Source organism: Hemiscyllium ocellatum, chromosome 12 (assembly GCF_020745735.1).
Source record: "Hemiscyllium ocellatum isolate sHemOce1 chromosome 12, sHemOce1.pat.X.cur, whole genome shotgun sequence".
Lineage (NCBI taxonomy): Eukaryota > Metazoa > Chordata > Chondrichthyes > Orectolobiformes > Hemiscylliidae > Hemiscyllium > Hemiscyllium ocellatum.
The window spans coordinates 60212423-60224628 of record NC_083412.1 but is presented as its reverse complement, the minus strand read 5'-3'; the positions used below and the strand labels follow the sequence as shown (position 1 = coordinate 60224628).

General features: G+C 39.5%; 1 protein-coding gene across 2 annotated transcripts in view; it reads left to right on the top strand.

Moving 5' to 3' along the window:
• The first annotated feature begins 3521 nt into the window (after positions 1 to 3521).
• The window catches only part of tent5c (terminal nucleotidyltransferase 5C), a 31566-nt gene continuing 22881 nt past the window's right edge, over positions 3522 to 12206 (top strand). For both annotated transcript variants that reach the window (XM_060833080.1, XM_060833081.1), the window contains exon 1: positions 3522 to 3709. The gene's annotated coding sequence lies outside the window, so the exon portion shown is untranslated. The remainder of the gene's footprint in view (positions 3710 to 12206) is intronic.

Genomic DNA, 12206 nt, shown 5'->3' with positions numbered 1-12206 from the left:
CTGATTGCTATTACCTAACTGTACATGTGCTCCTTGATACCATATTTGGTTAAATGTTGGTGTCAAGGGCAGTAACTCACATCTCATTTTGGGACTTCAACTGTTTTGTCCATGTTTAGACTTAGAATAGAATACAGTCTGGAGATGTTTGCAAAGGGCTTTACTGAATGTAAAAGAATACCACTGAGCATATTATTGCTATGGAAATGCTTCTTCATTGCATTTTAATGATAGCTTCCATTACTTCACTAATGATTGAGTAGATTAATGGACAATAATTGGCTGATTTGGATTCATCCTTTTTGTTGTGGGCAAGTCTCAGCCAGAGACAATCTCTCATGTTGCTGAGCAGATGCCAGTGTTGTATTTATTTTTTATTCACGCATGGGACATAGGAGTCACTAGTCGGCCAGCACTTATTGCTCATCTTTCGTCACCCTTCAGGAGGTGGTGGTGAGCTGCCTTTTTGAACAACTGCAGTCCATGTATTGGAACAACTTGGCAAGGGACACGGCTAGTTTTGGAGCATAGGTTTTCAATACTAATGCCAGATTCTGGTCAGGACCCATAACCTTTGTAATATTCAATACTTTCAACTAGTTCTTTACACCATATGGACTGAATCAAATTGATTGAGGACTGATATTAGGATCTTGGAAAACTCAAAAGGAGGCTGAGTTGGAATAAGCACTCTGCACTTTTTGATGGAGATGGTAACAAATGCTTCAGACTTGTATTTTGCACTGATCTGTGCTGAGCTTCCCAATAACCGAGGAAGGGGAAAACTGCAGAGCCTCCTTTTCCATGGAGTTAATAAATTGTTCACTGTAAAGACACTGGAATAGCAAGCCAGAGCAAACCAGACTCAATAACACTGGATATGGCAATGCTGTGAAACTAAAATATTCAGTGACCCTCAAAATCACCCAATTGTTCCTAAACAGATGAATAATAGATATCAGACACCAATTTTCTAATTTAAACAAAGATTAACAGTTTATTATTACTGTAAATTAAGCAAAGTTAAACAACAAAGCAATCTAACTAATGTCTACAATTTAAGCCCAGTCTTCTTTGATCACATCCCCAGTCACACATATAGACAGACAAACATACAGTTAAAGGATAAATTAGAAAGAAAATAAAAGAGTTGTAACTGGTCAGTTCACTTAAGCAGTTTATAACAATGGTTGCTAAAGCTTTTTGCAGACCTTGGATAATGACTTATTCTCTTGCTTGAATTCTCAAGTCACCAGCCAATGTAAACAATTTCCACAAACTGCTGAAGATGTTTACTTATAACTGGGGTTATTTTCTCAGAACTTTCAATAATTCTATTAAAGGATGACTTGAAAGCAACCAAAACTCTGCAGCAGTTTGCAGAACCATACTGCTTTCTATACAAAACCCAGTCAAAGCTCGAAGTGCTGAATGGCCTACTCCTGCACCTATTGTCTATTGTCTATTACCAGTAAAATAAATGGTTTCTCTTGTTTTCCCAGCATTTTCTTTGTTTGACTAACTGGCACTGGCCTCCCTGCGATTGCCCCTTTTAACACCATAATACATCTCAGGTGCCAACATCTGCAGTGTACTTAGAACAATAACTAATCTGCAACAAACTTTCAAAGCCGATTCCCATATTAGGTTTTTTGTTCATTTCATTTTTTTCAAAATCAAGCTGCTTATCCAAAATCCAACTCTCAACTTCAGCTCATTATTCAAACCAAAAATGAGAAAAATAATGAAATAAGCAATGATGGGCCATCATTCATGACTGGATATGGTAGGACTGCAGAGCTTCGCTCTGTTTTGCTGGTTGTATGATCATGTTGCTCTGTCTATAGACCTGTGTAATCTGTTCTAGCAATACTGTCATGGACTGATGCATCTTCAACTGACCGCTTGGTCAGGGTGAAAACAAATTGGTTTCTCTCTTCTGATGAAGGGCTTATGCTCGAAACGTCGAATTCTCTATTCCTGAGATGCTGCCTGGCCTGCTGTGCTTTGACCAGCAACACATTTGCAGCTGTGATCTCCAGCATCTGCAGACCTCATTTTTTACTCGAAGATTTTCTCTCTTCTAATCACCTACTGCAGTCATGCTCAGTCATGGAGCTACCAAGCCACAATTGATATAATGCAATGAAGGCCTCCATGCAGAATACATTCGATGTTCTGTTTCCCTCAGTGCCTCTTCTAAATGGTGTTCAACAAGGAGGTAATGACTCTTTTGAGTTGTTGCTTGCAATCAGCAGAATAACTTTTTTCCTTTTATTTGACCTAATGCAATGAAACTTGTGCACAGGGACTGACGTTGACTTATTTATTCCCATGTTTTTAATTTGGTAGTTTTCACGGTAATATGTCCACATGTTAAAAGTGAACGAATCTTCAGATTTAAGTAATTCAATTTCCATGTGAATGTCAGTATTTGTGAGTGCTATATCCAGTTGTCTTACAGATTCTCTGTCACATAGTTGTCTGGGTTAAAAAAAATATTTTTCTCATTTATAATTAGTTTTACACTTCCTGTGCAGCTGATTTGAAAAACCATATTTTTCTTAGCTAAATAAACCAATTTCTAACAGCTGTCATCTTTATCAAAGCCGCTATATGTCCATCATTGATTTACTAACACTGGAAAAAAAAGTCAACTTTATTGTTGAGTTTAAAAATACTGAAATAACAGGAAATGGTAAAAAGAAAATTGCTGAAAATGTACAACAAACTCAAAAATGAATAGCAGTGTCAGACTTAGGACCAGGGATGGGCCATTCAGCGTCCAAGTCTGCTCTCCGCCACTCAATAAGATAATACTGATCCCATTGTATTTTCCTGTTTGCTTTTCATAACCCTTGACTTCCATGTCTATCAAAAAATTATCTGACTCAGCATAGTGTAAGTTCAATGGCCCAGCCTCCACTACTTTCAAAGAGATGCCTGCTGACAACAACCCTCTGACTGTAAGAAAATAATCTCATTTTAAAGTCTCATTCTTAAAGTGTGTCCCCTATTTATAGTTTTCCCAACTTGTTCGACACAATCGTGGAAAAGAAGAAAAATGTCAGCTCTAACATGGAAAGCAGTAGATTGAGGAATGCTAAATTAGAAACTACGAGATTGACAGCCACAGTCTACTATTTACACTTCTCGCCCCTTTCCAACTCTACTGGATTCAACAGGAAGTTTCCAAAATCCCGTTCGAAGTGTGATAATTCCGGTGGGAAGTGGGAGAAAGGCACACGAGGAAGCCAAACTATTGCAGGCAGAAGCCGGACCCGAATGCTTGTGTCGGAGTTGACAGTGAGTGGGGAGTTGCTGCTGTTTGCCTGTACCGACAGCAGAGGGTGTGTTGTCACCAGCTACAGGCTGACAGGTTGGCTTTCACCCCACAAGTCTGACGAATCTATCTCCATGGAGATATGTTTACGTACGGAGCACGGCGGGTTCTGCAGCTGGGATCCCATTTATACAGGCTGATGCGGACACACCGATCATATTTATAGGTGGACCATACAAGCGCCCAGACTGAGGAGCCTCACAAAGTTGCCCGACAAGGACTTCACGTGGAACTTAACCCGGGACACGTTTTTTTTAAAAATTCTAAAACAAAAATCATGTTTCATTTCAATTACGAAGCATTGCCAGTGACTTTCTGAACAGCAAAGAAAGTTTGGTCAGCAATTCTATTGCTCTATTTGCAGGGGTGAGTAAGACCGCAGAGCTCGCTGTAATCTCTGTCACATTTCACCGCAGACAGCGCCACCATTAATGTCCTGAATCAGCAAATACTATTTTTAAAGTGTCAGACAAGGATACGAACACCTAATTTATACATAGACAGCATGTATCTATATATAATGGAAATGCTTAAATAAGGTAACGTTAATTAACAACTTCTGCGTTGTACTTTGAAAAGCATGTGTCTTTTTTCCTAAAAAGTGTCAAGCACATACCTACTTCAACTTGAAAGAATTACGATAAAATGTATGAAGGTAAGAAAAAATAATCATCTTATAAATGTCTAAGTTATGGCATTCGAAGGAGCAGGTAAGACGGAACTCTGATGCATTTGCAAGCGCTGTCACTGTCTTCTCTTTTAGAAAAGAAGTTTTGTGAATAGTAAACCTTACTGATGCATTAGCCACTGACCTTTAATCCAACAGAAAGTTTTATTTCTCCTGCAAGACTGGTTTATGAAACCGAAAAATGTAAAGCGAATACTAAATTGTCACTTCACTTTGATCCGAAATAGTTTGAAAATTTTATAAAAGATGTGAAGCAGCAGGCTCTTTAACAAAGAATCTAAGGCGATTATATCTGTCAAGCTTTGTTTTTGTATGGATATACACATGCCTAGATTATGAGACGAAACGCGAGCACTTCAAGTAAAAGCCGCTTTCAAAATTTTATGATGTGCAAATTGCTGTCTGGTGACAGATTTACTTAAAAAGAACACGTCGTTCTGCACATCTATGACTATATTAACAGCGAAATAAAAACAGCACGTCTGGATCTGTTCCTGATTCTGTACTCTGGACTGTGAGAAAGATCCTTATTTTAAAATAGTGTAAAACGTGGGGAGCTGATGGGACTGGGACTAGCGAACCGTTGGACCTGACACACAGCTGATTGGGAATGATGCATATGAATTGTCAGTTACCTTCCTTCCCCCCCATCACTCCCCATCATAAACGATTCTTTAAAAAAAAGTCCACATACATTTACGTCAAACTGTAAAACAAAACGAGAAAAACTGAAATCTTTAATCATATCAAAGACGTTCTGTCGCCTTGGCAATTCCGTGAAAAAAGTGAACTGCATGTACTTTGGTGAGATCTGTGTGTACAGTATTACATGTAAAAAAAAGATATTTTAAAAAGGCAAGGTCCTTTACAAATCTGATTAGCAAGACAAGAACACTTTGTAACAGCAGATGGACTTGGACGACTAAAACTTTAAATTTTGAAACCGAGAAGGCTGAGCGCAGCCTGGTGGGAACAAAGGGTAGTACAAGGCATTCGCTCTGTAAAGGAGTAGCAGTACACGAGCGATAGGGGTGAACGTTACTTTTTAAACTTAATTCGTCAGCTAACCTCAAGTCTACATCAACAAGTAATTTAAAAACTGACACGGGAAACCCCGCTAAAGTGCTTTACGGTCGTAAAGAGATATCTGTCTCGAAACATTTGTTTGTTTGAGAAGATAGTCTCCCATACAAGAGGAAGCAACAAGTATAATACAAAACGTTGCCTTACACTGTTCCCATGAAGCGCCTTGCAACGTTTCTGTCTGAGAGAAACGCTATTTTATTGTAAATTCTTGTTTACTGCTTCAAAGGATGGCGAGATAACAATCCATAAAGTTCTCTTGGACGATTATAATGCATACACAGAAGATATTCTAGTGCCTCCAAATTGTGACATACTTTCAATTATTCAACCTATTACTCTTTTGGTCGTTAAATCAATGACAAAAAAATTGGATCCTTTTTATGAAGAGGAATTTCCTGATATGACACCTACATTTATATTTTCATAGATACCCAAGAAGTCTTGTGGCACATTTGGTCGTGTCTGTGCCTTTGAACCAGAGCTCTGGGTTTAAAACCCAGGCCCGGAGCTGTTAGCAAGGAAGGTGCATTCATAGCACAGCCAAGCAGGTCAAGCATTAACCTATAAATGACAGCACATGCCAAGCTATAAGATGTGCTTTACCTTGGTTCTACTCCCACAGTTTAATGTGAAAGGTTACTTCTTTTAGTAACCTTAACACTCTTTCAGAACATATTATAATCACCTTTAAGATCTCAATTTTTGTCTGAAAAACTGATATTTCTTTGAGAACTCGGATCCCTGGCACTGGAGTTTAGGCAAGTCACACAGATACACTGTCTATGGAAACCGAAAGAACTGCAGGTGCTGAAAATTAGAAACAAAAACAGAAATTGCTGAAAAGGCACAGCAGATCTAGTAGCATCGGTGGAAAGAAATTGGAGTTAACCCTGTTTCAGGTTCAGGGACCTTTCCTCTGAGGAAGGGTCCCTGAACCCAAAATGTTTTCTCTCCACAGATCTGCCAGAGCAGCTACACCTTTGCAGTACTTTCTGTTTTTGACACTGTCTATGGACCCTGATTATTTTTCTTGTTTGTCGATCAGTTCTGAATGCAGCATAAAGATCGGGATTGAAATAGAGCAGTTGATCCTCAATTGATCACAATTTGATCCTCAAACCTATGCCCACAAGAGGATGATGGTTGTCCTGCATTGATTAGAGTTGTATAAAGTGGAACTTATTAAGAGGTCTCTTTCAACTGCACCCCGAGTTGGTGGACACCTTTTAAAACAGGAATCAATGATCAGAGATATTGTTACACACCTCTGGAGCAGGTGGGACTTGAACCCAGGCTACAATTCCAGAAAGCATTTGATAAGGTGTCACAGAAGGTTAGTACACAAGGTAAGTCACATGGGGTTGGGGTAATTTTATTCACTTGGATAGAGGATTGGCTAACCAACAGAAGGATAAATGTCTTGTTCTTGTTGGCAAGCCATAACTAGTGGGGAGCTTGGTCCTTGGACTCCAACTCCAACTATTTACAATCCATTCACTTGGATGCGGGGATAGAAAGTACTACAGTCAAATTTACAGATGACACTAAAACAAGTGGGAAAGTGAGTTGTAACTATTGATGAGGGGCATGGATAGGGTAAATAGGCAAAGTCTTTTCCCTGGGGTCAGGGAGTCCAGAACTAGAGGGCATAGGTTTATGGTGAGAGGGGAAAGATATAAAAGAGACCTGAGGGGCAATGTTTTCACACAGAGGGTGGTATGTGTATGGAATGAGCTGCCAGAGGAAGCGGTGGAGGCTGGTACAATTGCAATATGTAAGAGGCACTTGGATGGGTATATGAATAGGAAGGGTTTGGAGGGATATGGGCCAGGTGCTGGCAGGTGGGACTAGATTGGGTTGGGATATCTGGTCGGCATGGACAGGTTGGACCGAAGGGTCTGTTTCCATGCTGTACATCTCTATGACTCTAGAAATAAGAAATTTACAAATCGATATGGCTAGTTTAGGTGAATGGACCAAAATTTGGTAATGGAGCTTACTGTGAATAAGTGTGAGGCAATCTAGTTTGGTCAGAAGAATGGAAGAACAGCATGTTAACTAAATAACGAGAAACCTCCACCTGTTTCAGTGTAAAGGGATACTGGTGTCCTCTGCATGAATGGCAGAAAACTACTGTGCAGGTAACAACATATATTAAGGAAAGCAAATGGAATTTTGGTATTTATTGCTCAAGGAACAGAACATACAAGTTTGCAAGTGTTACTGCAATCTTACATGGCATTAATGAGACTGTACCTGAAGTATTGCACGCAGTTGTGACCTCTTCAGGTAAGGGGGGGGGGGGGGGGGGGAGAGGGGGATATAATTGCTTTAGAGGCAGTTCAGAGAAGATTCACTAGATAAACTCCTCATATCTGGAGTCAATCTTATGTAGAGAGATTGAGCAGTTTAGACCTTGTTTTTCAGCAAGTTCCTTACCCGTTGGAAGGGTTCACCCAGCTCGCCCATCGCCACAGCTCCGAGTTTAATGTAACCCTCTACGTTGAAACTGAGTAAAAGCTCTTTGCAACGCGGGTCATAATGCTTACCACTGACAGTAGGGGTTGCCATTTTCTCAAACGAAGCAAAATAATAGAATTTCCCCTCCAAACTTATCTTAAAATCAACCAACCCCTTCAGTTTCCATTTCCAAATAACTTTTCAAAAGTTCAACCTAAAGCTGGCAGAAAGCATCGGGGACTTGATTGATAAAGAGCATGTTCCTTAAACAAATAAACTGGTTGCACATTCCAATTTACACGGGCTGGTACAGACTAGACGTGTCGAATGGCCTCCCTTAACTCCATAATAATCCCATAAAGCTGTGAATTGGCTGGATGCGCACGCTGAGTCTGACTAACTGAGGCGCTGGAACGGATTTGTTGTTATTTAGAATCCAGGATTGCAGAGAGATTGCATTCTCGTTCCATTCCTATAATATAATTCAACGTTGGGGTACTTGGAGAGGCAAATGTTAACCGCAATTCTGGGGAAAAAATATCTATCGGCTTTTTTTTGTCCAAAATCGGAGGGGGTGTAGAAATAAGGATTAACCACATTAGTCTTAACCACTCTCTGGACCCCGCTTTCTGGTTTCTCTTTAGCTCTACCTTCTTGCCCGTTTTTCCAAATCCAAATTCGACAAGTTCTATAATGTTATTTTGAAACTCAAGAATGTTGAAAATCTTCTACACTTTAAAAGAAATCTGCCAAGCACTGAAACAAATATTTTTTTTTCAATTCTAACAGCATTCTGCGAGAGGAATCTAGATTCAAACCTGTTGTGTCACCCTCTATCTATTAGCCCCCACTGCAAGCGGACAATTTGTTTTATTGCACAACCCTGCAGCCTCTCATTTAAAACCTGTAGCAGAGACAATACTCCAACAGCCCAGGCGCGCAAAAGCTGTTATCTCCTGGTCCCCGGATATCCGGGCAAGGTCATTAAAGTTTTGAGAATGAGTATTGTGACAATTGGCATTTTAATCCGAGCGGAATTTTGTGCGTTATCAAGTGGAACCAAAGTTTCATTCAAAGAAAATAAAAGCTAAAGCCACTCCGACAGTCTGTGCTCATAATGCAAATGTAAATATGTTTAATTATTACTTTGAAGTGACCACTAAAGAAATGTAAATATGTATAAATGTTCTTTCTGATCAGTTCAAAGCCTGTGTGAAAACAGGCCCTCCGGCCCAACAATTCACCTAACCTGCACATTATGTTTGGACTGTGGGAGGATACCCACGCAGACAGGGGATGGGCCGGGGGAGTGCAAACTGCACACAGTTGCCTCAGGTGGGAATTGAACCCGAGTCTCTGGTACTGTGAGGGAGTAGTGCTAACCACGGTGCCATGCCTTGATAGAATGCTTTGTGGTGCAATGGTACTGTCCCTTTATCTGGGTTCGAGTCCCACCTCCCCTAAAGATGTTTACACGGACGAGCAGGTTGGCTAAAAAGAATTAAATTATTCTGGGTAACCAGGGTTTGCCAACATTGCAAGACGGCCTTGGAATGTCCAGAAATCTGAAACGTTTAAAGATGTGGTTTTTGTTTTAAGTACTTCTGTTCCTTGTATATATTTTGGAGCTTGAAATGTTTCAAGAATCATCCAAGTTGGTAACAGAAACTGTTGACTTTCCAAGTGGTTTACCCGGGCGGGACACTGCAAGGATGGACCTGTTAGGCAGCCAATGGCAGTGCAAAATGGGAGGGAGGTAAAGGTCATGTGAAGATATTCACATCATACAGCCAGAGTGGGAAATCGGAGCATTTACTGCACACTTATACACACACACAGAATTGGAGGTATATCTGCGTGACATAGACACATTGCGCTATGAAACTATGCGGTTCATTCATATTATAATAATTTTATGAAGACATAAACAATCTAAACATATAAGATCTGTGGAGGAATTTAGCTGCACTATATCCGAAACAGAACTAGTTAATGATTTCTTTCGATGGTGAGTTCTTAGTTCCAGACTTTCTGTGGGAGAGGCACTGGGTAGAAATGCGATGGTTAGTAAAATAGAGAACCAGCAGTAGACGACAAGCAGGATTGATCAGCAATCTCGGTAAAATTCATCTGTTTGCTTTCCACAAATTAACAGCCATACAATAACTTGCTTTTAAATCCCTATTTATTCATTTGTTTTTAACTATTTATTGATATTACTTTAATAGTTAAATATATTTAATTACATTTTAAGCTGAAATAATAGCCATCGTCTGTTCCTTTCATCATTTCTTGAATCTTAATAATAACATGCGCAGTAAACCTAATTATTTCAATTTACTTTAAGTGTTCAGTTAGGTTTCGCGAATCTTAATTGTAACAATGGCATTTTTAGGCAGTTAATCTACTATAAGTAATTACGAATTACAGAATCACAGATTTGTTATGGTGTAGAAGGAGGCCATTTGGTCCATCATACCTGCATTGGCTCATTAAATATACATCATTGCTGCAAATGTGTTGCTGGTCAAAGCACAGCAGGTTAGGCAGCATCTCAGGAATAGAGAATTCGACGTTTCGAGCATAAGCCCTTCAAATATACATCATTACCTAACGCCAAACTCCTGTTTTTTCCCAATATCTTTGCCCATTATTTTTATCCAAATAATCATCCAATGCTTCTCTTGAAGACCTTTACTGAACCTGCTTCCGCTACATTTACATGCAGTACATCCCAAACCCAACTACTTTCACATGAAAATGTTTTTCTTCACTTTACCTTTGTCTCTTTTGCAGATCACTTTAATCTATGCCATTTGCAAGAGAGAACAATTTCCCCCTACCTCTTCTGTCCAGTCTTGTTCATGATTTTGAAAGTCTTTATCAGGCCTCCTGGAAGCCTTCGTCTCTCTTCAATCCTCCTGCGTTATAGAAACTCTTCATTCCTTGAACCATTCTTGTAAACTGCTTTTGCATTCACTCCAGTTAACATCTTTCATTTGTGGCATCCAGAACTGTAGACAATGCTGAAGCCAATGACCAAAAAGTGTCTTATATAAGTTCAACATTACATCCCTACTCTTGTACTCTATGCCCTTATTTAAGAAAGCCAAGGACATTATATGCTTTACTTATTGCTCACGTTACCCTATCCTGTCACTTTAAATTATCTGTGCACATCCACACCCAGGTCTCTCTGCTCCTGTAACCTCCCTTAGAATTGTACCCCCTGTTTTATATTGTCTTTCAATGTTCTTCCTACCCAAAACATATTACCTCATTCGTCTCTACACTGAAATCCATTTGTCACCTATCTGCCCCCTCCACCAACTTGTCAATTCCCTTCTGGAGTTTGACAGTGTCCTCCTCACAGTTTACTGTTCATCAACGTTTTGTGACATCTGAAACATTTCAAGTTGCTCCCTGCATGACCAATAATATATGTCAGGAAAAGCAAATACTGAACATTGTGGAAATCCATTACTAGTATTACCCTCATCAAGCATTTCTGTTACTCCTTTACAAGTCCACGCTGACTCTTCCTATTACCAAGTAACTATTAATTCTATCCCTAATAAGTATCTCTAGAAGTGTCCACCACTGAACTTAAACTGATTGATATGTAATTGCTGTGCTTATCCTCACAAGCTTACTTGAACAAGATTGTATTGTTTGCAATGTTCCTGTCTTCTGTACCAACTGAGTCTAGGAAAAACTATGACCAGCGTCTCTGCAAATTCCACTCTCACTTCCTTTAAAATCCTTGGGGTATCTCATTTGGTCCCGGAGCTTTGTCTACTTTAAATCTATTATATTTTAATAAATCATGAATCATGTATAACTATGTACTATCTTTGACATCAAACATAAATTGAGCTACTTCATAAATAAATATGAAAATGCATACTGTACCCAGAGAGAGAGAGAGAGATTTTGTGAATTTTTTAAAGAGAAAGACTTGCATTCATGCAATGCTTTTCATGACCTCTGAATGTATGAAAGAACTTTAATGAAAAGTGAAATAGCAATTTTTGAGAAGATTTGTAGCTCAGGTTGATGATCAGTATGTAAGTTAGCTTTCTGAGCTTGAAGGTTTATTTTCAGATGTGGTTTCGTCACCATACTAGATAACATCATCAGTGACAGTCTCTGGTGAAGCGCTGGTGGTATGTCCCACCTCTGTATTTATAGGTCTTGGTTTCTTAAGATGGGTGATGTCATTTCCAGTTCCTTTTTTCAAGGGAAGGATCTAAATCGATGTGTTTATTAATGGAGTTCTGGTTAGAATGCCATGCCTATAAGAATTCCCGTGCATGTCTTTGTTTCTCCTGTCCTAGGATGTGTGTGTTGTCCCAGTCAAAGTGGTGTTCTCCTTTGTCTGTATGTATAGAAACTAGTGATAGTGGGTCATGTCTTTTAGTGGTTAGTTGATGTTCGTGTCCCCTAGTGGCAAGTTTCCTGCTAGTTTGTCCGATGTAGTGTTTTTTACAGTTCTTGCATGGTATCGTAAATGACGTTAGTTTTGCTGGTAGTATCTAATGGATACTTTAGGTTCATTCGTCGCTGTTTAAATGTGTTGGTAGGTTTGTGGGCTACCATAATGCCAAGGGGTCTGAGTAGTCTGGAAGT